Source organism: Sorex araneus, chromosome X, assembly GCF_027595985.1.
Source record: "Sorex araneus isolate mSorAra2 chromosome X, mSorAra2.pri, whole genome shotgun sequence".
NCBI classification, from domain to species: Eukaryota; Metazoa; Chordata; class Mammalia; order Eulipotyphla; family Soricidae; genus Sorex; species Sorex araneus.
In genome coordinates, this window is record NC_073313.1 from 305074908 (window position 1) to 305099349 (window position 24442).

General features: G+C 40.8%; 1 long non-coding RNA gene across 1 annotated transcript; it reads left to right on the plus strand.

Annotated features, from left to right (window-relative positions):
* Positions 1-8029: 8029 nt before the first annotated feature.
* Positions 8030-21058, plus strand: LOC129399626 (uncharacterized). The gene is made up of 3 exons (XR_008627205.1): positions 8030-8114; positions 9112-9242; positions 20911-21058. It is a non-coding gene; the product is annotated as an uncharacterized LOC129399626 (long non-coding RNA).
* Positions 21059-24442: the final 3384 nt, after the last annotated feature.

Genomic DNA, 24442 nt, shown 5'->3' on the forward strand with positions numbered 1-24442 from the left:
TTATGTGATGCTGGGGCTCAAACCTGGACCAGCCACCTGTAAGACAAGCATTTGAACCCCTGCACTGTCTCTCTGGCCCCCAAATATGTTTGTGGGTTTTTGTTTGTTTGTTTGTCTTGAGGCAATACCCAGCAGTGTTCAGGGATCACTCCTAGATCTGTGCTCAAGGGACACTCCTGGGGTGGACTTGGTGGACCATATCAGGTGCAGGGAACTGGACCAGAAACAGCCCCATGCAAGGCAAGCTACCACTGTACTATCGCTCCAGCCCCACTTCAGATGGTTCCTACTTGGATGAGTCTCTTCTTATTTCCTCCTGTTCACTGAAGATTTTGCCTGTGGGTCCAGAATTGTTTGAAAAGTTGCTTTCTGGGTGCCAGGGAAAGGGGGGCTTCAGTTCAAGATCTAATGTGAATTAGTTGGAGAAGATTGAGTTATTATAATATGTGACCTGTGGTTTTGTTATAACCTTGACTAAAGCTGGGTGGAGCAGAAGGGACATAAGAAGCCATGCCAGTGGCATCATCTGGGTGACTTCATGCCTGGCTTATCAGTGTAGTAGGTTATAAAGTGCTAGTATGGGTACAGGTTGTGTTGATGATAAGGACAGAAGAGAGTTAAAGAAAGGGTATTACTCTTGAATAAGACGTCTATGTAATGTGGAAATAAAAGATTATTAGAAGCTAGAACACTTTAGACTCATAAAAGGTTAATACTATTTATGAGTAATGTTAGAATAAAGAAACGAAGGCTACTACTAGATGTTCTGCTTTTGTGGGAAGAAAAGAAATAATACCACAGGAATGAAGGCGGTGGGGGAAAGTCTTATTGAATTGCAACATATTAGGTCACCAATATGAAATTCCATATATATATATATATTTTTGAAATGCCTATTTTTGGTGGTGGTAATGGTGGGTAACCACACTGGGTGGTGCTCAGGATTTACTCCTGACTCTGTGTTCAATGATTACTCTTGGTGGTGCTCAGAACACCATATGTGGAGCCAGGGATCGAATCTGGGTTGGGCCTGTGCAAGGCAATTACTTTAACTGCTGTATTATCTCCCTGGCCATAAATACACTTTTTTCAAAAGTCAAAATGATCAAAAAGCAGCAATTTCATAAGGTTTCCCTAATAAATAAACTGTCTCTTGTTATGTTAAAATAGAACCAAGCCAATTTCTGAATTATTAAACAACCTACACAATTTAATCAGAAAGTTTCTGTTTTTTTTTTCTCCTAAGAACAAAATGTTTAACTTCAATGAAAGCATTTGGGAATACTTTAGGAATCTGCCTCAGACCTGCTTTAAGGTGTTTGGAATAGGTGCTGAAGACTACTTGACTTAGTATAGAGAAATATCCCAGGCTAAGAACAGAAGCAGTAGTAAGAGAATGGATAGAATAGTGAGTACAAGTACAGTGTGCCACCTTTTGTGTAAAAAAGGGAAACTCAGAAAGCCAGAGAGAAATACGGAGGATAAGGCACTTGCCTTGCATATGGTCAACCTGTGGTCAATCCCCAGCATCCCATGATCCCTCGAGAACCACCAGAAATAATCCCTAAAAGCAGAGCCAGGAGTTAGTCTTAAACACTACCAGTGTGGTCCCCAAAATGAAAAAGTCAAACAAACAAACACACACAAAAAGGAAAGGAAATATAGCATATTACTTAGTGACATAGTTTCTGTAGTTTCACAGGAAACTCACATAAGTGGGGAACTGTTTGAGTTTGATATGGAATCCACACTTTGATATGGTGGTCAATGGAAAATGACACTTTCCACCTGGAACTGAATATAGTGGACAGTGCACTAGGGTGGTGTTAGATCATATGATCTTTGGGTTATTCAATGCAGAGTTTGTGCTTTAGTTTCTAGGAAGCAGAGAGTTACTAAAAAACTTAAAATGCACAACTTACATGATAAAATGTTCCTGGAAAGAATAAGAATTTATTCAGTTCAACCAGATGTGCAAGAAGTACCACATTTTCTTTTGTTCCAAAATATCCAATTTCATAGGAGATGCTAGTGGTCAGGAATTCAACCAGAAACACCTCCCCCACCCAACTCTACTAAAATCATAGGAGTTCTTTAAACTTACGGTGTCCTAAAGGGAAATCTCTCAGCCTGTGAACTGAACTTTGCCCTTTCTTCCCACCTTGGAAGCAGGCCAGCTACCCAAATGTCAGGGCCCAGAGCCAGGCAAGGGAAAACAAAGAATCCCTTTATTTAAAAATTACTCTGGTGGACTTACTCCCAATCCTCTTTAAGCTTTTCCAGGAAATTGAAGTATCAAAAACACTTCCAAACAGTTTTTATGAAGCAAATATCACCCTGATACCAAAAGCAGACAAAGATACCACAAAGAAAGAGAATTACAGACCGATATCCCTGATGAACACAGACACAAAGATCCCCAACAAAATATTAGCAAATAGAATCCAACGACTCATCAAAAAGATCATACACCATGACCAAGTAGGATTCATCCCAGGGATGCAAGGATGGTTTAACATTCGCAAGTCAATCAGCATAATTCATTATATCAATAAAAGAAATAATAAAAACCATATGATCATATCAATAGATGCAGAGAAAGTATTTGACAAGATTCAGCACCCATTTATGATGAAAACTCTCAGCAGAATGGGCATTGAAGGAACTTTCCTCAATACAGTCAAAATCCCATGGCAAGTATCATTCTCAATGGGGAAAAACTAAAAGCCTTCCCTCTAAGATCTGGCACAAGGCAAGGTTGCCCGCTTTCACCACTCCTATTCAATATAGTACTGGAAGTCCTGGCCATAGCAATTAGACAAGAAAAAGATCAAGGGCATACAGATAAGAAAGGAAGAGGTCAAGTTATCACTATTTGCAGATGATATGATACTATACTTGGAAAACCCTAAAGACTCAACAGAAAAGCTCCTAGAAACAATAAGTCGATATAGTAAAGTGGCAGGCTACAAAATCAACACCCAAAATTCCATGGCTTTCTTATATACAAATAATGAAAGAGAAGAAAGAGACATTAAAAAAACAATCCCGTTGACAATAATACCTCAAAAAATCAAGTACCTTGGAATCAGCATAACCAAAGAGGTGAAGGACCTATAGAAGGAAAATTACAAAACACTACTTCAAGAAATAAAAGAGGACACTAGGAAATGGAGACACATCCCCTGCTCATGGATAGGAAGAATTAACATTATCAAAATGGCAATACTGCCCAAAGCACTATACAAATTTAATGCAGTCCTATCAGGATACCCATGACATTTTTCAAAGAAATAGACAAAACACTCCTGAAATTTAAATGGAACAATAAACCCCCACGAATAGCTAAAGCAATCCTTGGGAAAAAGAAGATGGGTGGCATCACCTTCCCCAACTTCAAACTCTACTACAAAGCAGTAGTAATAAAACAGCATAATATTGGGATAAAAACAGGCCTGCAGACCAATGGAACAGAGTTGAATATCCTGTCACAGACCCCCAAATATATGGTCACTTAATCTTTGACAAAGGAGCAAGAAATGCAAAGTGGAACAAGGAAAGCCTCTTCAACAAGTGGTGCTGGGAAAACTGGATAGCTACCTGAAAAAAATTGAACTCTGACCTCTGTCTAATGCCAGGCACAAAAGTCAGATCAAAGTGGATTAAAGACCTCAATATCAGACATGAATCTACAAGGTTCATAGAAGAAAATGTAGGCAGAACTCTCCATGACATTGAAGCTAAAAGCATCTTTAAGGATGAAACAGCACTGACCATGCAAGTGGAAGCAAACATAAATAAATGGGACTACATCAAACTAAGAAGCTTCTGCACTTCAAAAGAAACAGTGACCAAAGTACAGAAAGAGTCTACAGAATGGGAAAGAATATTTATCCAATACCCATCTGATAAGGGATTAATATCAAGGATATACAAGACACTAGTAGAATTGTATAAGATAAAAACCTCCAACCCCATCAAAAAATGGGGAAAAGAAATGAACAGAAGTTTCCGCAAAAAAGAAATACAAATGCCCAAAAGGCACATGAAAAATGCTCCACACATGGAAAGTATCATGCTGAGTGAAATGAGTCAGAAAGAAAGAGACAGACATAGAAAGATTGCACTCATATGTGGAATATAAAGTAGCTGAAAGGTACAAGCTTACAATGTTGTGATTCCTGGCAGACATTTCACTAGACTTAGTTACTAAAATACAGAAATCCAAAATTATGCTGCTGCTAGTGCGGCCTCCGGACCTCATATCTCTTCATTCTCAGCAATGGAAAACAAATTACCAAATGCTTTCTTTTCAGCAGATCGACTTTAGGGGGGAGAAACTCCAAATCAATAATAGTGAATTTTTTTTTATTGAAATATTGAATGTAATCAAAGTAAAGTGAAAGTAAAGTGAAATTTACCAGTTACACATGCGGGGTGGGGGGCTGGGGAGGTGGGGGGAAGGGGGGAGGTATATTATGATTCTTGGTGGTGGAATATGTGCACTGGTGAAGGGACGGGTGTTTGAGCATTGTATAACTGAGACTTAAACCTGAAAGCTTTGTAACTTTCCACATGGTGAACTAATAAAAGAAAAAAATCTAAAAAAAAAATAATTTAGTAAAAGAAGATTTGTGAAAGTTGTTATAAAAAAAAAAAAGAAAAATGCTCCACATCAGGGAGATGCAAATCTAAACAACAATGAGATATCATCTCACACCACAGAGACTGGCACACATTCAAAAGAACAAAAGCAACCAGTGCTGGCATGGATGTGGGGGGAAAGGGACACTCTTTCACTGTTGGTGGGAATGCCTACTGGTCCAGCCTTTCTGGAAAACAATATGGATGGTCCTTCAAAAATTAGGAATTGAGCTTTCATATGACCCTGCAATAACACTTCTGGGAATATATCCTGAGGATGCAAAAAAACACAGTAGAAACAACATCTGTACCTATATATTCATTGCAGCACTGTTCACAATAGCCAAAATATGGAAACAACCCAAGTGCCCTAAAACAGATGACTGGTTAAAGAAACTTTGGTATATCTACACGATGGAATACTATGCAGCTGTTAGGAGAGATGAAGTCATGAAATTTGCTTATAAATGGGTAGATATGGAGAGTATCATGCTAAGTGAAATGAGTCAGAAAGAAAGGGACAGACATAGAAGGACTGCACTCATTTGTGGAGTATAGAATAACATCACATGAGGCTGACACTCAAGGACAGTAGATACAAGGGCCAAGGGGTTTGCCCCATAGCTGGAAGACTGCTTCATGAATGGAGGGGAGAAAGCAGATGGAATAGACAAGGGATCACTAAGAAAAATGATGGCTGGAGGAACCAGTTGGGATGGGAGATGTGTACCGAAAGTAGATAATGGACCAAACATGATGACCTCTCAGTGTCTGTGTTGCAAGCCATGATGCCCAGAAGTAGAGAGAGAGTATGGGGAATACTGTCTGCCATGGAGGCAGGAGGAGGGTGGGAAAGGGAGGGTATACCTGGGATATTGGTGGTGGGGAATGTGCACTGGTGGAGAAATGGGTGTTTGATCATTGTGAGATTGTAACCCAAAAATGAAAGCTTGTAACTATCTCATGGTGATTCAATAAAATTTTAAAAATTAAAAAAAAATTACTCTGGGGCTGGGGTTTGGGCTTAGGAGAGTGGAGGGCATGTGTAACGCTCTGAGGTGGCTGCCCAGCACTGCATGGCCCCCTTCAGGCCCTCAGTGATGCTGGATGCTGAGCAGCACCCGCAAGACTGAGCACTAAACCTGCAGGCTTGCACCTCCAGGCCAAGCACCACTGACTGGGGCTCCTGTACACAGAAAACAAAACTGCAATGAAATTCAGCCTTGGTGGAGGCGGGAGCACTCTTCTACCTGGGGCTCTGTGCACCTACATACATCACAGCCCGAGAAGCTGACCCTGCCTTGCGGGAACCTTCTTTCACAGACTAACTGCCTGGTGCACTTTCTGGGTCTCCCCAAAGCCTGGGCCTCAGACCTATCCTCTCATCTCCAGCAGCTGTATTCCTGCCCAACCGGAAAACACTGCTGACCTGCTTCCTTGCACCCACTCTAATTTTCTTATCATTCAGACCTGGTTTCCCTGAAACTAGAACCCAAAACAAAGTCTTGAGTGTAGTGTTTGTTCGGGAAGTTGATCCAGAAGCAGTAGTGAAAGATATGAAGAGGGAAAGAAAGCAAGAGAGGGGCCAGAGCGATAGTACACCAGGTAGGGCACTTGCCTTGTACACGGCCGACCAGGGTTCTATTCCCAGCATCCCATATGGTCCACCGTACACCACCAGGAGTAATTCCTGAGTGCAGAGCCAGGAGTAACTTAGAAAGAAAGAAAGAAAGAAAGAAAGAAAGAAAGAAAGAAAGAAAGAAAGAAAGAAAGAAAGAAAGAAAGAAAGAAAGAAAGAAAGAAAGAAAGAAAGAAAGAAAGAAAGAGAGAGAGAGAAAGAAGGAAGGAAGGAAGGAAGGAAGGAAGGAAGGAAGGAAGGAAGGAAGGAAGGAAGGAAGGAAGGAAGGAAGGAAGGAAGGAGAGAGAGAAGGAGAGAAAGAGAAAGAGAGAGGAGAGAAATAAGGAGAGAAAGAGAGAAAGAAAGAAAGAGGAGAGAAAGAGAGAAAGAAAGAGAGAAAGAGAGAGAAAGAAAGAGAGAGAAAGAGAAAGAAAGAAAGAAAGAAGGAAAGAAAGAAAGAAAGAAAGAAAGAAAGCAGGAAAGAAGGAAGGAAAAAAAGAAAGAAAGAAAGAAAGCAGGAAAGAAGGAAGGAAAGAAAGAAAGAAAGAAAGAAAGAAAGAAAGAAAGAAAGAAAGAAAGAAAGAAAGAAAGAAAGAAAGAAAGAAAGAAAGAAAGAAAGAAAGAAAGCGAGTGAAGGAGAAAAAGAGAAAGAGAAAAAGAAAGAGAGGAGAGAAAGAAAGAGAGAGAAGGAGAGAAAGAAGGAGAGAAAGAGAGAAGGAAAGAAAGAAAGAAAGAAAGAAAGAAAGAAAGAAAGAAAGAAAGAAAGAAAGAAAGAAAGAAAGAAAGAAAGAAAGAAAGAAAGAAAGAAAGGAATGGATGTGACCTGGCTGTTACTGATCACCATCCCTCTCAATGACTACTGTAGTAAGGGGTTAAATCTACAGGATTGATGTGGTCCCAAAAGGTGTTCCTTATAACACTTCCCAAACAGTAGTATACAAGCAAGTCACATGGTGGCTACTGCTAAAATACAGAGTATGACTCAGTAAGTGTGGCGTGGCACTTGGCTGTGTTTTTGTGACCTCTGTGGTGCTGTTGGTGTTGGGCAGGCTACGCTTTGATTCACAAAGCATGACACCATCACTCTAGGTGCACTTTAACCCCAACCCAAAGCCTTTTCTGTCTCTACAAAAGCTCAGACATGATGTCCAACATTTTCGTGCACCAAGTTCAAGGGCAGGAAAGGAAGTGGGTCTCTTCGCCTACCCAGAGCCTAGAAGGTGAAATAGAGATACCTAGTTTCCTCATTAGGTTATTTGGACAAGACTATTTTAATACTGAATATACATATGTCAGTAGAGACCATGGAAAAAAAGAATTATGGAGAGATGAGAGGCAGCAATCATTTGGTAAAAATCAACCCTAATTTGGGTTCTGAGAGTCAGAACGAAAACAGCCAGAAGAGACCTTCCATGGGTCAACTTCACTGACTAAATAGAGGAAATATAGGCAAGACGAGGAAGGAATAAAGGTGACTTGGAGTTTGATTTCTGGATGTATCTAGAAGCTGGAGATATCTTTAACTGAAGGAGGTAGAAGAAGCAGAGCTGATGGGTGAAAATAAGTTTGGTTCTGTCCTTAATTTCCTAATACTGAGTTTTAGGACCCACACATCCTAATATCTAGGAGCAATTATAGGCATCTAGAAGAAATTCAGAAAAATGATTACAGAAATTGGATAATAAGTATCAAACTTGTTTGGATATGAAGTGCAAAGTTTTTGTAATTAAGAATATGAGGACTTGTGTTCACAGAGTGGAAGAAATGGAAAATAATTACCCAGGGGATTGTTTTGGCAGAATGGAGCTACCAAGGAGTTTTCAGTAAAACAAGAACCTCTGTTCACATGCAAGTATGTAGCATTTTTCTTCTATAAAAAATAGTAGGCCAGAGAAAGTACAGGGCACTCGCCTTGCATATGGCTGACTGGGATTTGATCTCCTGTACCACTTGTGGTCCCTGAATCCTGTCAGGAGTGATCCCTGAGCACAGAACCAAGAACAAGACCTGAAAACTGCGAGGCGGGGGCCTCAAGCTGAATCAAACAAAAAAACTGACCTGGTTCCTACCACATCTACTCTATGGTTAAACACAGAATCTGGATCCTAGAGTGATTTATCTGGAATCTGGAGTCCTGCTTATGTCCAAAGAAGCCTTCTGCGTTTCTTTTGAATGTGATTCAGTGAATATATTTGGCATATAAACTTGTTTTCCTTTTTTGGTTTGTTTTGGTTTTTGGGTCATACCTAGTGGTTCTCAGGGCTTACTCCTGGCTCTGTGCTCAGGGGTCACTCTTGGTGGTGCTCAAGGGACCATGTGCAATGCCAGGGATTGAACCTGGATTAGTTCCATACAATGCAATGGCATCACTCCCTGTAACTCTCTCTCTCTCTCTGGTTCACTTTTCTTTATGAACAATTTTTGCTACTAGAGAGAGAGTCTGGTGAGTAAGGCACATGCCTTTCATGTGGCCAACCTGGGTTTGATCCCCAGGACCACATATATCCAGAGCACTTCCAGGAATGATCTCTGAGCACAGAGCCAGGAGTAAGCCCTAAGCACAGCTAGATGCAACCCAAAGCCCCTTTTCCATTTCTTTTTTACTATATTAAGGGATAAACCTCATACTACATAATTTGCTTTGTATTTTTCCAAGTTTTTTAAAATCCTTGTCAGTGTCCATTCATATAAATTATATTTTTAAGGGGAATGGCTGTGAATCATTAGTATATAATTGTATCATGAAAGCATAGCCCATGTATCTCTAGCCAAAGTCTCTTTTGCAATGCGATCTGGATATCCCCCAATAAGATATGAGATCTTTTGCCCCTCCTCTTTGATCTCTGCAGGCTCGTGATTGGTTTTGACCAAGAGATTACAGTTATCCTGCTGTCATCACGTGGAAAAGCTTGACTTTGCCTCTTGCTGTCAGAAACCAAATGGAGAAAAACATCTTCAGGCAGCATCTAACTCCAGACAGGTGAGTGAGGCTCTTTGAGGCAATCCAGCCTCAGTTGCGTTCAAAGGACAGCAGTCACATAAATGATCTCGGGGAAGACTGTCAAAACCCAGGCAGCTGAACCCAGCTCAAATTTCTAACCCACAGAATTGGGAACAAATAAGATGGTTGGGATCTTTTGGTCTGAAGGAACAGCACTGAAGCTTAGAGTGCCGGCTTTGCAAGCACACTGTCACAGGTTCAAATCCCCAGCATCTCACATGTGCTGGATGCAAATCGGGTGACTTTGCTGTTTGAGTCTGCATCTGGGCTGTCTGTGATCCCCGGTGTTGCAACCAGGTGTGAAGCACCATAAAAAGGGGTGCAGCTTACAGAAAGCACCATAACGAAAAGGATGTGCAAGAGCCACAGGCAGGACATGGGCCCTCTGCTGGGTCTGACGAGCACAGCACACAGCAACCCCCAGCCAGCTCTGCTGGAGTGATAGTATAGTGGGGAGGGCGTTTGCATTGCACAGGGTCCACCTGGGTTCAATCCTCGGCATCTCATATGGTCCCCTGAGCACTGCCAGGAGTAATTCCTGAGTGCAGAGCTAGGAGTAACCCCTGAGCACTGCTGAGTGTGATCTGAAAAGCTGAAAATAAAATAACAAAAAAGAGCTCGCGGGCTTGAGGGCTTGTAAGCATGCATGCAAGAACCATAACTAAAGGAACACAAATTTCACTGAGCACAGCAGTGAGTGTGGGAGCATCACACCTAATAAGTGACCACAGCAGAGTGCCCACCATAGCCAGGCACAGCCAAAACCCCCAGGCATTACAACAACAACATCAACAAGAGCAAGAGCAGCCTCAGTGATGGGAAAGAGTTCGTGAGTAAATAAAAAGATACTTTAAGTCACTGAGTTTTATGCAGCTCTTATGTAATATGAGGTCACTTGTAGAATATGGTATGTGACTTTTGTATCCTAATTTTGGAATAATTGCTTTGAGTATAATTTTTAATGTGTTCCCTACATAATGTGTTCTCTACTGGAGCCATAGCACAGCAGGTAGGGCGTTTGCCTTGCACGAGGCCGACCTATGCAGAGGGTTCGATTCCTCTGTCCCTCTTGGAGAGCCCGGCAAGCTACCAAGACTATCCCACCTGCATGGCAGAGCCTGGTAATCTGCCCGTGGTGTATTTGACAAACCAAAAACAGTAACAACAAGTCTCACAATGGAGACGTTACTGGTGCCTGTTTGAGTAAATCAGTGAACAACGGATGACAGTGCTGCAGTGCTATAGTGCTCCCTACATAAGTCCCTACATAACTGTTTTGTGCATGTGTATGTGGGGTGGGGGATGTTGGGCCATACCTGGCAATACTCACGGGTTATTTCTTTTCTTTTCTTTTTTTTTTTTTTTTTTGCTTTTTGAATCACACCCGGCGATGCACAGGGGTCACTCCTGGCTCTGCACTCAGGAATTACCCCTGGTGGTGCTCAGGGGACCATATGGGATGCTGGGAATTGAACCCGGGTCGGCCGCGTGCAAGGCAAGCGCCCTATCCACTGTGCTATCACTCCAGCCCCCTCACGGGTTATTTCTGGCTTTGCATTCATGGGACTGGCAATGCTCAAGGGACTATTTTGGATGCTGGGGATCGAACGTCCTGCCTTCTGTACTATCACTTTGGTCCCATAACTATTTATATTTTAAAAATGTTTTGGGTCTCCCAAGCAGTGTGCAGGAGGTCTGTGGCCCCACTGTGATCTTTCGATACTTGGGCTGTTGTTTCACCAGAGGGGCCCAGGACTCAGGATGCAGTGCTCTTTTGTGGGACCCCAGCCACACCAGCAGTGCTCTGGGCCTCCAGAGCTCACCCTGTGAGCCTTGGGGATCTTGTAGGACCATATGTAGACCTTGGGGACCAGGACTCATATCTGGGTCAGGAGCATGAGCCCTAACTGCTATATGTAGTTCTACCACATTGTTTACTAAAGTGTTTGAGGTCACAAAACATTTGTTTATATATAGTTCCTCATTTTTAGCAATAATATTGTTCTAAGCACTCTCTTTGTACAGAAAGTGCCTACTTAACCCTTTGTTTTCTTGTGAAATTCTCTTAACAGTGAAATCAGTTGGTGAAAAAAAATAACTCATTATATGTAACTTTTTAGAAGTGTAATAAATTTGCATGCAGCTATTAATAGAGCTATCTTCCCATCCAGATTTAGCAAATTTCTAATTTAGCTATTCTTAAATTGCTATAACATATGTAAAGCATGCAAATTCTACCTTTCACTGTACAGCTAATAACAGTGCCTAAACTTAAAAAAATTTCTAAAAAGAAAAATTGAGCAGAAAGCACAGAGGGATCAGGTAAGATTTCAGAGAATTGGGAAAGGGCAGTAGATTAGCAAAGGGGTTGAGCAGGATTATTGGAGAGTTCTGTTATTTTTTGAAAAGTCTACATATTACTTTCTGTAGGGCTTAAGCCAGAAGGTCATTGCCACAATGAATAAGAGTTTCTTTTTTGCCACATTCTTGCAAATACTGATAGTTTTCAGTCTTTTTGTTATATGCCATTCTCATTGGTGGGATATGATGTTTTATTGTTATTTTGATTTATACTTACCCGACAATAAGTGAGGATGGACACTTTTCATATATCATCTGCTTATCTTCTTCAGGGATATTCTGTTCATCTCCTTTCCCCACTGCTTGATGGGATTTTTAACTTTTGTTGTTTGTGTTGCTGTTTGTTTTGGCTATGCTCATGAGTTACTCTTGCCTCTTCACTCAGGGATCACTTCTGGCATGTTTGGGGGACTATAAGGGGTCCCAGAGAGCAAACCTGGGCCAACTGCATGCAAGGCAAATGCACTACCTGCTGTGCTATCACTTTTTTTAAAATTTATTTATTCTTTTATTGAATCACCATGTGGAAAGTTACAAAGCTTTCAGGTTTAAGTCTCAGTTATACAATGCTCGAACACCCATCCCTTCACCAGTGCACATATTCCACCACCAAGAATCACAGTATACCTCCTCCCCTCCCCGCCACCTCCCCAGCCTCCCACCCGCCTGTGTAACTGATAAATTTCACTCTACTTTCACTTTACTTTGATTACATTCAATATTTCAACAAAAAACTCACTATTATTGTTTGGAGTTTCTCCCCCCTAAAGTCGGACCTGCTGAAAAGAAACCATTTGACAATTTGTTTTCCATTGCTGAGAATGAAGAGATATGAGGTTGAGTGGCCACACTAGCAGCCGCACGGTTTGGGGTTTCTGCATTTTAGTAACTAATTACAGAGAAATATCTGCCAGAAATTGCATCATTGCAAGCTTGTACCTCTCAGCTACTTTATATTCCACATATGAGTGCAATATTTCTATGTCTGTCTCTTTCTTTCTGACTCATTTCACTCAGCATGATACTTTCCATGTTGATCCACTTATATACAAATTTCATGACTTCATGTTTTCTGACAGCTACATAGTATTACATTGTGTAGATGTACCAGAGTTTCTTTAACCAGTCATCTGTTTTTGGGCACACTGTTTTTTTTCCAGATTGTGGCTATTGTAAACAGTGCTGCAATGAACATAGAAATGCAGATGTCATCTCTACTATACGTTTTGCCTCTGTGGGATATATTCCCAGGAGTGGTATTACTGGGTCAAATGGAAGCTCAATTTCTAATTTTTTGAGAATTGTCCATATTGTTTTCCAAAAGGGCTGGACCAGTCGGCATTCCCACCAGCAGTGAAGGAGAGTCCCTTTCTCCCCACATCCATGCCAACACCAGTTTTTGTTGAGCTTTGTGAGTGCTTTATGTATCTTGGCTATTAGCCCTTTGTCTGATGTATTATGTACAAATATTTTTTCCCACCCAGTGTCTTTCGTTTTGTACATTTCCCACTTTATTTAAACTCTGTGCTTTACAAAGTTGTTCATGATGCAGTGGTTACAGGCCCTCTATATTTCAACACCAATCCCTTCACCTCTGTGATCATCCTTCCACCATTGTCCCCATTTTCCCACCCACCCCTCAAGTCTTCCCCCATAGCAGGCCCGAAACAATTTATTTTAGATTGCTTGTTCCCACTAAATGACTAATGGAATTACCCAAAAAATACTTTGCTAAAAGAAAATTTGTGAAAATTGGTGTGTCTCACCATGGGGACTTTAAGTCTTTGCCTGAAGGTTGCTAGTTGAGCCTTCTATGTTAATGTTTTAGTTGATCGAGCTTAGTTGGTTTCTACATTACATTCTCATTCAATATGTGTCTTATTTTAGTTGAGTTTCTTTCATATGCAAAACTTTTAAATATGATGTAGTCTCATCTGTTTATTTTTGTTTTCTTTGCCTCTGAAGTCAAATCATTGAAGATGCTTCTGAGGCCCAGATCCTGGAGATGTTTGCTTGTGTTTTCCTCAACGTATTTGCTGGTTTCTGGTCCAATCTTGGTCTTTTTTTGTTTGTTTTTGCTATTTTGTTTTTTTTGTCACACCCAGCGATTCTCAAGGGTTAGTCCTGGTTCTGCACTCAGGAAGTATCCCTGGTGGTGCTGGGGGGTGGGGTGGGGGGGATCATATGGGATTCCAGGGATCAAACCGGATCGGCCACATGCAAGGTAAATGCCCCACCCACCCACTGTACTATCTCTCCAGCTCATAATCTTGAAGTTTTCAATCTGCTTTGAATTTACTTTTGTAAATGATGTGAGGTTTTGTTTCATTTTTTGCATGTGGCTCTCCAATTTTCCCAGCACCATTTGTCAAAGAGACTTTCCTTGTTCCATTTCATGTACCCAGTTCCTTTGTCATGGATTAGCTGCCATAAATCTGAGGGATTTATCTTTGAGCTCTCAATTCTGTTACCTTGGTCAAGTCACCAAAATTGAAAAGGGATGGAAAAAAAAAGTTCTGTGGACTGATAACAACAAAAAACAGATTTGGTTATTATGCCAACCAAAATATATATCTTGAAAAGACCCATTGCGGGGCTGGAGCGATAGCATAGCAGGTAGAGTGTTTGCCTTGCACGCAGCTGACCCGGGTTCGATTCCCAGCATCCCATATGGTCCCCTGAGCACCACTAGGAGTTAATTCCTGACTGCATGAGCCAGGAGTAATCCCTGTGCATTGCCAGTGACCCAAAAAGTCAAAAAAAAAAAGAAAGAAAGAAAAGAAAAGAAAAAAGAAAAGACCCATTGCTTTCTGTCTCAGTTCCTGTGTTCAGCCCAGGCACTGAACTCAGCTCTGCAACAAAGTGAAATTCCCTTCCTTGAGTTCTTCCTGTATACATCCTACTCTAACAAGCCTGTTTGCAGATCCAAACAGGGACTGGCTTCATAGCAAAGCAGTTGGTTCTGTGGCTTTTTCTATGCCTCAGCAAAAAGAGCATCAAGAGAAGTGGGTTAGAAGGCACTTGGCATGGTCTATAGTAGAACCCACTAGTGTGCTGCAATATATCCCAACACCTCCGGGAGATACTAAAATTGCTGATACTACTGAACCCTGCTTAAACAGTGTTTTTCCTTCTATGTGCATATTTTAAAGTTTAATTTATAAATTGGGGCTTTCTTCAAGGATGTGAATTCAACTGGTAGAGCACCTGCGTTGCATGTTCAAGACCTGGGTTCAATCCCTGGTACTGCAGTGGCCCTTAAGAAACAAGCACGCGGGAGGAGGGGGTGCTGGAGCAATAGTCCAGCGGGTAGGGCATTTGCCTTGCATGCAGCTGACTTGGGTTCGATTCCCAGCACCCCATATGGTCCCCTGAGCACCGCCAGGAGTAATTCCCGAGTGCATGAGCCAGGAGTGTGACCCCAAAAGAAAAACAAAACAAAACAAAGCAAAACAAAGAACCAACCACTGGGAAAGGCTCTGCACCACTGGATGCAGCCCCCACAAAAGTAGCAAACAGATGATGGTTAAATTAGGAACTAATAAGATACTAGTAGCACTGTTGTTGTAGCACTGTTGCACTGTTGTACCGTTGTTTATCAATTTGCTCGAGTGGGCACCAATAACGTCTCCATTGTAAGACTTGTTGTTACTGTTTTTTGCATATCAAATATGCCACAAGGAGCTTGCATGCTCTGCCGTGTGGGCTGGATACTCTCGGTAGCTTGCCGGGCTCTCTGAGAGAGGCAGAGGAATCGAACCTGGGTCAGCCGCGTGCAAGGCAAATGCCTTACCCACTGTGCTATCGCTTCAGTCCCAATAAGATACTAATAGTAATAATAATTAAGTAGTATAATTTAATAATATACTGAAACGTGATTATGTGAATGCTATCTTTATGTGTCCTGTCAAAATATTATAGGTAATATTTTTATATTGTGGTTTACCTTGGGTAACCGGCAGGCCATAAAGCAAACTGTCTCCGGAGACAGTCGCCTAGCTACTGTGCTCCTCTCAGATCACAGGGAACTTCACCTATAACTAGATAGGAGAAATGCTCTAGAGGTAGTTGTATCATATATTAGGAATTGATTTGGAAAAAAGAATTTAGATGATACACATCTTTTTTTTTTTGCTTTTTTGGGGGCACACCTGGCGATACACAGGGGTTACTCCTGGCTCATACACTCAGAAATTACTCCTGGGGGACCGTATGGGATGCTGGGAATCGAACTTGGGTCGGCCGCGTGCAAGGCAAATGCTCTACCCACTGTGCTATTGCTCCAGCTCCTATATACATCCTTTAACATCATGAATTAAATGGTATAGAGGAAATTTATACATATATGAAAGATGTATAAGTTATGAATGTATAAAATGTGAATGACATAAAAAACTTAAGAGGTAGGGGCTGGAGATATAGTACAGCAGGTAGAATACTTGCCTTACATGTAGTTAACATAGATTCGATCTCTGGCACCCCAGGTGGTGCCCCCAAAACTGAGTGGTCCCTGAATGCAGATCCAGTAGTAAACATCTCTAGATGTGACCCAAATCCCTTCCAAAATATTAAGATCTAACCTTTTGGGATATTTTCATACTTGAACCAACCATAAAAATGAAATAAAATGGTTTATGCTAAATTTTGTGTATGCTACTAAGTTCTCCAAAAATATCTGAAATATCAGTGCATTTAAAGTAATAACCAAGAAAAAGGTTGTCTTTATTGCATTTTATTTATAGAATTCTATTAGCATAACCTAAATTAGTAGCACAGATTCTATATTTTCCTTTCATAGCAAAGAATAATATCCTTTTCCTTGGTTAAAACTAATAAATAGTGGGGCCGGAGCGATAGCACAGTGGGTAGGGCGTTTGCCTTGCACGCGGCCGACCCAGGTTCGATCCCCGGCATCCCATATGGTCCCCCAAGCACCGCCAGGAGTAATTCCTGAGTGCAAAGCCAGGAGTAACCCCCGAGCATCGCTGGGTGTGACCCAAAAAGCAAAAACAAACAAACAAACAAAAAAAACTAATAAATAGTAACTATAGCTACAAATATAAATAAAATACAAATATTGTCTATTATGGGATGAAGCTTTTCAAGGTAATGCATGTTCATGTAATGTATATATGGGAGAAATAGGAATCCTGGGGACATAATATTGACCTCAAATATGGTGCCCCAAGGATCCCTGCCTACTTTTACCCTTGTGTAATCACTTCATTTTGAATATAGACTGGACCTAGTGACTCTCTTCCAACAAAATGAATTCAGAGAAAGTGAGAAATTCTACTTCTGAGATTATGTTATAAAAACAGGATGGTTTAGGGGGCAGAGTGGTAGTGCAGAAGATAGGGCATTTGTCTTGCATGTGGCCAAGCCTAGTTTGATCCCTGGCATCCCATATGGTCCCCTGAGCACCCGCAAATTCCTGAGTGCACAATGTAACACTGTAGCACTGTCATCCTGTTGTTCCATCAATTTGCTTGAGTAGGCACCAGTAACGCCTCCATGTGAGACTTGTTACAGTTTTTTAGCATATCGAATATGCCATGGGTAGCTTGCCAGGCTCTGCCATGAAGGCGGGATACTCTCGGTAGGTTGTTGGCTCTCTGAGAGGGACAGAGAAATCGAACCCAGGTTGACCGTGTGCAAGGCAAATGCCCTACCCGCTGTGCTATCACTCCAGCCCTCCTGAGTGCACAACCAGGAATAACTACTGAGCATCAGTGGGTGTGGTCTCAAAACAAACAAACAAACAAACACAATAGATGGCTTCTGTCTTACTCACTCTTTCTTGTTGTCTCATTTATTAGAAGCCAGTTGCCATGTGGGAACTTCCCTTAGAATAGGCCCAAGGGATAATGGGAATATCATTAGCTACTTAGATGGGGGGTGGGGTGGGAGGGGGGTGTATTGGGGTTCTTGGTGGTGGAACGGGTGCACTGGTGAAGGGATGGTGGATTAATCAGTATTTGACTGTGACTTAAACCTGAAAGCTTTGTATTTTTTTCTTTTTTTCACGGTGGTTCAATAAAATATTTCTTAAAAAAAAAAAAAAAGAATAGGCCCAAGGGTAAGGAACTGAGATGGCTTCTGACCAACAGGCAGTGACGTACTGAGGCTTCAGCCTGACAATCCACAAGGAATTTAGTCAACAATTATGTGAGCCTTCTCTAGTTGAGTCTTCAGATGCTGGCAGACCCAGAAAACACCTTCATTGTAGCCTGGTGAGAAACTCTGAATCAGAAAACCTGCTCCAGTGCTCTCAGACTCCTGACTCATAAAATCCAACTTGAGGCAGAGTTTGTTACTTTAGTCATAACTTTCGGAGTTAAGTTGTTATATGAATAGGTAATTGTACTGCCCTCAAGTATCTTATGCTCTAGTTGTGTGAACTATACATGTAAAGTTCACATTTACTGTGCTTGGCACTTTTTAAAGCATTTTTTGTATTGATCAATTTAATCCTAACAAAAACTATGAGGTGGGTATCATTATTGTCACCATTTTACAGACGGAGAGATGGACACAACAGAATGTTAAATAAATTGCTTACAGCAAGTTAAATAACTTGCAGATCGTTTAACTTTAAGAGCAAAGTGAGGGGGACCCTCTGCGCCTAAAGACTTTGATTCCAAAGATGTAACACATTCGGACATCCAGCGCAACATCCGATAGCGATGCCGAACTGGGCTACAACTCTGTGCTGCCGGGGGTGGATTTTTTTTCCTCCCCACCCTGTCTTCCTGCACGGAAAGCGGCGGGCTGGCGGCACCCATGTGGCAGGCGCCATCTTCTGTGACTCCAAACCCACATGTATTCGGATTTTACTTTTGGGGCTCCCAGGAACTCATGGGAAGGGGGCGTAACCGGCACGCCCTCGGCCCAGATAAATCCGGAGCCGCTGAGCGCGAATTAGACCCTCTGCGCCTAAAGACTTTGAATTCAGAGACTTCTTACAGCAATGTACTGGGACTGTGAGCTGGGCTATGTAATTTCTGGCAGAATTTTCCCTGGACTTTATACAGAAATCCAAAACCGCTCGGACGCTGCCGCGTCCGCGCGACTTAACATTTATAATTGTCAGCAATGTGAAATGGTTCCATTTGAACAGGTATGACTTGGGGGGGAAACTCCAAATAATAACAGTAAGTTTTTGTTGAAATATTGAAGGTTTTTAATGTAGCAGCCACCTCTGGACTGTGAACCAAGCAAAAGCCCCACGCTGGCCGACGCGGCGTGGCGTACACCATACTATGAGGCGCAGGAAGGGGGATGAGGGGGAAAAAGAAAAAAAAAAGGGAAAAGGAAAAAGAAAAAAAAAAGAGAGAGAGAGAATTATGTACTTGTAGCAGTGGGGCTACATATCCCTTCATTTCCAGCAATGAAAAACTAATTATCAAATGTAGTAGGTCTGTCTCTCTTGGTTGGAAACTCCAACAACTATAGTGAGTTTTGTGTTGAATTATGGAATGTAATCAAGGTAAAGAAAAAATGAAGTGAAATTCATTAGTTATACAGTAGGGGGTAGGGGGTGGGGGCGGGGGGTATACTGGGGTTTCTGGTGGTGGAATGTGGGCACTGGTGAAGGGATGGGTGTTTGAATATTATATAACTGACATATAAACCTGAGAACTTTGTAACTTTCCACATGGTGATTTAATAAAAATTAAAAAAAAAAGAGCAAAGTGAGGGACCAGAGTGATAACAGCAGATAAGGTGTTTGTCTTGCACGAGGCCGACCTGGGTTCCATCCCTGGCATCCCATATGGTCCCCTGAGCATCGCTAGGAGTAATTCCTGAGTGCAGAGCCAGAATAAACCCTGAGCATTGCCAGGCATGACCCAAAAAGAAAAAAAAAAGAACAAAGTGCATGTTGTGCTTGTAGGAGGTCTGTTTTGAGCACTGTGTTTCAGTAAGCACCATCAGGACAACCCCCGTGCACTAATCTGAGAGAGCCCCAATGCATCACTGGGTGAGGGCACCCCAACCAAAAAATGAACAAAAAGCAAACATAAAGCTTGCCACAGTTATGCAGACAGTGGAGGTAGGATTCACACTGAGTTTGGTACCAGAGTTAAAATGATTAACCACTGTGTTGTGCTTCTTATTTCCCTCTCACATACCATAATATGCATAGCCTATAGAACTAGTGCGGTATCAGACATGATAATATCTATAGTCTAAAGGGATTAGAAGTCACAGATGCTTAAGCAAGGGATGGACACATGGGAAAAAGGCATTTAAGGCAGATGGAACAGTAAATGTTAAGGTTTTAGAGTCTAAACAATATCCTACTTGTTAAGGAGATATGTTACAATCCTTTTTAAGTTTTTATAATACTAGGTGGTTGAACTTAGATTATGACCTTTGTTACCACTGGCAGACAGCACTCTATGAATTGTAGTAAGACCATGACTTTTCAGAAAAGCGTAAGCCTGATTCTCTACAAACGGTGAAGGCAGGCACTGCTGATGGTGCAGGCAGCAAGGAGCTTGTCTTGCACACAGCCAGCCTGAAGCAGCTGCTTAGCTCTCTTGCACTATCTTTCTGGCTCTGAGTCATTTGAAAAAAAAAATACGCTCTGTCAGCATCATCTTTTAATTGACATATTTAAGGTCATTTACTTGTAATGTAATTATTAACACGTTGAATCTTAAACCTACGATTGTAAGTTTTGCTTGCTACCCTGTGGGTTGCTTGAACCTTTTTAAAGAGTTCTAGTTTGATAGGTGTTTTTCCAGTTTTTTGAGGAGTCCTTGGGGGACCTGGGGCCACTCGTGACAGTGCTCAACCAACTGAAACTGCATGGCTGAATGCTAGGCCCGAGGAGGCAGTGTTCCCAGGTGCGATGGTGCTGGGAATTGTAGGGACCACCAGGACACTCTGGCAATGCTTGGAGGCCTCCGGAGCAACAGTAGTGATGCTCAGGGGACCATGTGGTGCTGGGAGGATTCAACAGGGCTCAGAGCTCAAGCAAGGCATGTATCCTATCCCCTGTATTATCTACCCCCTTTTCCATTTTATTGAGATATTATTGATATGTAACATTGTATAAGTTTAAGACACAGTACATTTGATACACTTACATATTGCAAAAACAATTACTATGTATACGGAAACCTTACAGTGATCTATCATTACTGCCTAGTGAAAAATTTAGCAAGTACTACATAATATAACTCAATCATTTTGCCATTTTAAAGTGTACAACTCACTGGCATTAAATATATTCACAACGGCATCAATATTTATTTTTACAACTGTTTTTATTGGACAGGGTCTGGAGCGATAGCACAGCGGTTGGGCGTTCGCCTTTCATGCGGCCGACCCGAGTTCGATTCCTCCGCCCCCTCGGAGATCCCGGCAAGCTACCGAGAGTATCGAGCCCGAGAGGCAGAGCCTGGCCAACTACCCGTAGCGTATTGGATATGCCAAAAACAGTAACAATAAGTCTCTCAATGAGAGATGTACTGGTGCCTGCTCGAACAAATCGATGAGCAACGGGATGACAGTGATACAGTGATACAGTTTTTATCATTGCAAACAGAAACTGTATGCCTATTAAACAAGAGCTCTCCATTTCTCACTGTCTATAGTGTTTTTCTTTTTTCCTCTTTATATAGTTTAGTTTTGGCCCTAAAATTTTTTATACTTGCCACAATTTACCCATATCATTATTTTACCAGCTCAAGTAAGTGTAGAAACTTTATCTCCCTTTATGTCTTTGCTCTCTGTTTATAGTAGTTGGGGGGTGGGGAAGAGCATTGGGTGACCCCAGGCAGCATTCAGGGCTCACTCCTGCCTGTCCTTGGGGAACCACATATGATATTGGGTAGAGAACCACAACTGGTTGCATGCCAGGCAGAAGCCATAACCCCTGTGCTTTCTCTCTGACCTTCTATTTATAATTTTAAATATATAAGCTATGTACATTTAGGGACATATCAAGCTGTGTTATATAATTTTTATTTCCACAGTCAATTTAAAAATTAGAAAACTCAGGAAATTCTATTAAATATACCCAATATTTTTGCTAGATGTGTTCTTTTCTCACGGTCCAAGACATTCTATCTACTATTTCTATTTAAACTTTTTTCTAGGGGGGTACAACTGGCAATGTGTTGCTCCTGGCTCTGAGTTCAGAGATCACTCCTGGCAGGGCTCTGAGGACCAACACCATGTGTGGTGTTGGGGATCAAACCCAGGCCAGGTCAATTGTGTATAAGGCAAGTGCCTTACCTACTGCAGTCTCTCACTGGCTCTATTAAAAAACTTTAACAGATATTTTAGTATAGGTTTTATGTTTTCTTTTGTAGATTAGTTGATAATAGATTCTCTTAGTTTTCTTTTATTTGATAATTAATTTTTATATTAATTAAAATTAAATGTATTTAATGTATTAATTAAAATTAATGTATTAATTTTCTTTTGATTGCTGAATTTTGTTTTCACTAAACACAGAATTCTGGTTTTATAACCCTTTTATCTTGGTAGTTGGGAAAATGTGCCACTTTCTTCTGGTCTTCATGGTTTCAGTTGATTAATTTGCTATGATTTTTTTGGGTACCCTTTCCCCACTCATAACTAATGCACATTTATCTCTGACTATTTTGCAGATACTTTGTCTTTGATTTTCATAAGTTTAAGTATCGTGTGATTTGGAATAGATTTCTGTGGATTGATCATAAATTAAATTTATCCAGCTTCTTAAATCTGTAGCTTTGTGTATTTTGCTAAATTAGGGAACTTTTGTGCCCTTATTTCTTTGCGTACTTTTCCAGTTCTCTTATCTCCTGCTGTGACTATATTGCCTCTCTCTTTAAAAAATATTCCATGAGATGGTTATTTTATTCCTAACTGTTCACTCTGTTTTTTCAGCTGGGTAAATTCTGTTGATCTATTCCTCAAGTTCATTGTTTCTATTCTCTATTATCTTCACTCTTACTGAGCCTATGTAACAACTTTAATGTTTACTTACATATCTTTCAGTTCTGTAATTTTCTTTTAGGTTTTTTTTTATGCTCTATATTCCTTTACTGGCAATTTTAACCTTAATTTATTTCAAGAGAATTTGTGAATTAATAAGTACTTTTATGATTTTGCTTTAACATAATTATTAGAAAATCCCAACATTTGATTTATCTCATTATTGCCATCTATTTTCTTTTCTCATTAATGTTTTCTTGGTTCTTGCAGGGGCATTGTACAATGAAAACTTTACTAAAGGCTTATTTTATTATGGTAAGTAAAATGAATACATGATTGACTTCCTCAAGTTTCAAGATATCTATGTAGTCCTACTTCCTTCTTCCTTTAAAAAATATTCATAAGCTTATTTTATTTTTGTGTTATGTTAGATTTTTAAGAGAAGGCCTGCAAAAATGGTATTGCTTCATGCTAGGAGAACTAGAAGCCTTATTAAAAAACTATTACCCCCACATTTGTTTAGTTTACTAATTGGAGTCTTCTCTAGGTCACCAAATCCTGAATTGTTTACTCCAGCAATTTACAACCTAGATTTGCTCTAAGAGCAGATATATATATATGTATATATATGCATATATATATAAAAAGATATATAAACAGATTAATAAGAGGAAATAGTAACATATTAAATTTTTATGTGGATTCTTGGCTTACAGAGCACAACATGTAAGTATTTATATATAGCCATACATTTGCCATGTAGATTTTTTATATCAATTTATATTTACTCTTAAAGTTGTTTGAGGTAAATGGAATAATTTTTTAAAAGCTATTTAATTAAGGTCTTGCCTAATGTTGAAAGTGATGAGTAGAAGTATTAATAACTCTTGTGAACTTTAGCCCTGGGCTCCTATTTCCAAACCATCCTACCTAGGGTAAATAGTCCTTAGTTCTAGTAGATAATTCTTTTATTATTATTTTTTTTGCTTTTTTTGAGTCACACCCGGCCATACACAGGGGTTACTCCTGGCTCTGCACTCAGGAATTACTCCTGGCGGTGCTCAGGGGACCATATGGGATGCTGGGATTTGAACCCGGTTGGCCGCGTGCAAGGCAAACACCCTACCCGCTGTGCTATTGCTCCAGCCAATCTAGTTGATAATTCTTAATAGTGATCATGAGGAATAATCTTTCCTTTTAGTTTTATTTTGTGTCACACCTATTACTGCTCAGGGATTTCCCCTGATTCTGAATTTGGGGGACCATTAGATGCCGGGATCCAAACCCAGGCCCCCACATTACAAAGCATCTGCTCAGTTCATTAACCGATCTCTCTGTCCTAATTTTACCTTCCTGAGATACAGTGGTTTATAGGCTTTGGAGTCAACCAGATTTCAATTCCAACTTCACCATGAATCAGTAACACAGAATCAGATTGTCTAATAAATGACTTGATCCCTCTGTGATGTAGTTCGTTCCTTATTCTGTAAAATGGGTATGATAATAATATTTGCTTCAAATGGTCACTCTGGATAATCACACCTTTAAAGCAAAGTGTCTGGTGCATTGTAAGAACTTAAAAATGGTTGTTGCTATTATTATGATGATGATTACCAGGAAATGAGTAAAGCAAAAAATAAAATCAACTGCTTAGACTTAATGAGGAAGTAATGATTAGACCCAAAGCTTCTAGAAGCAGGAGGCTCACCTGGCCTTTCCTGTTTTCTGTGCTGCCACTCATGTTGGCCAGTACATATTGGCTTCTCTGCAGTTTTACAATTGGAAGAACTAAAAGCTCATGTATTCTCTCTCTCTCGGGGCAGGGGTTGATGGGGCCACATCTATCAGTGTTTAGGACTTAATCTTGGCTCTCTGCTCAGGGG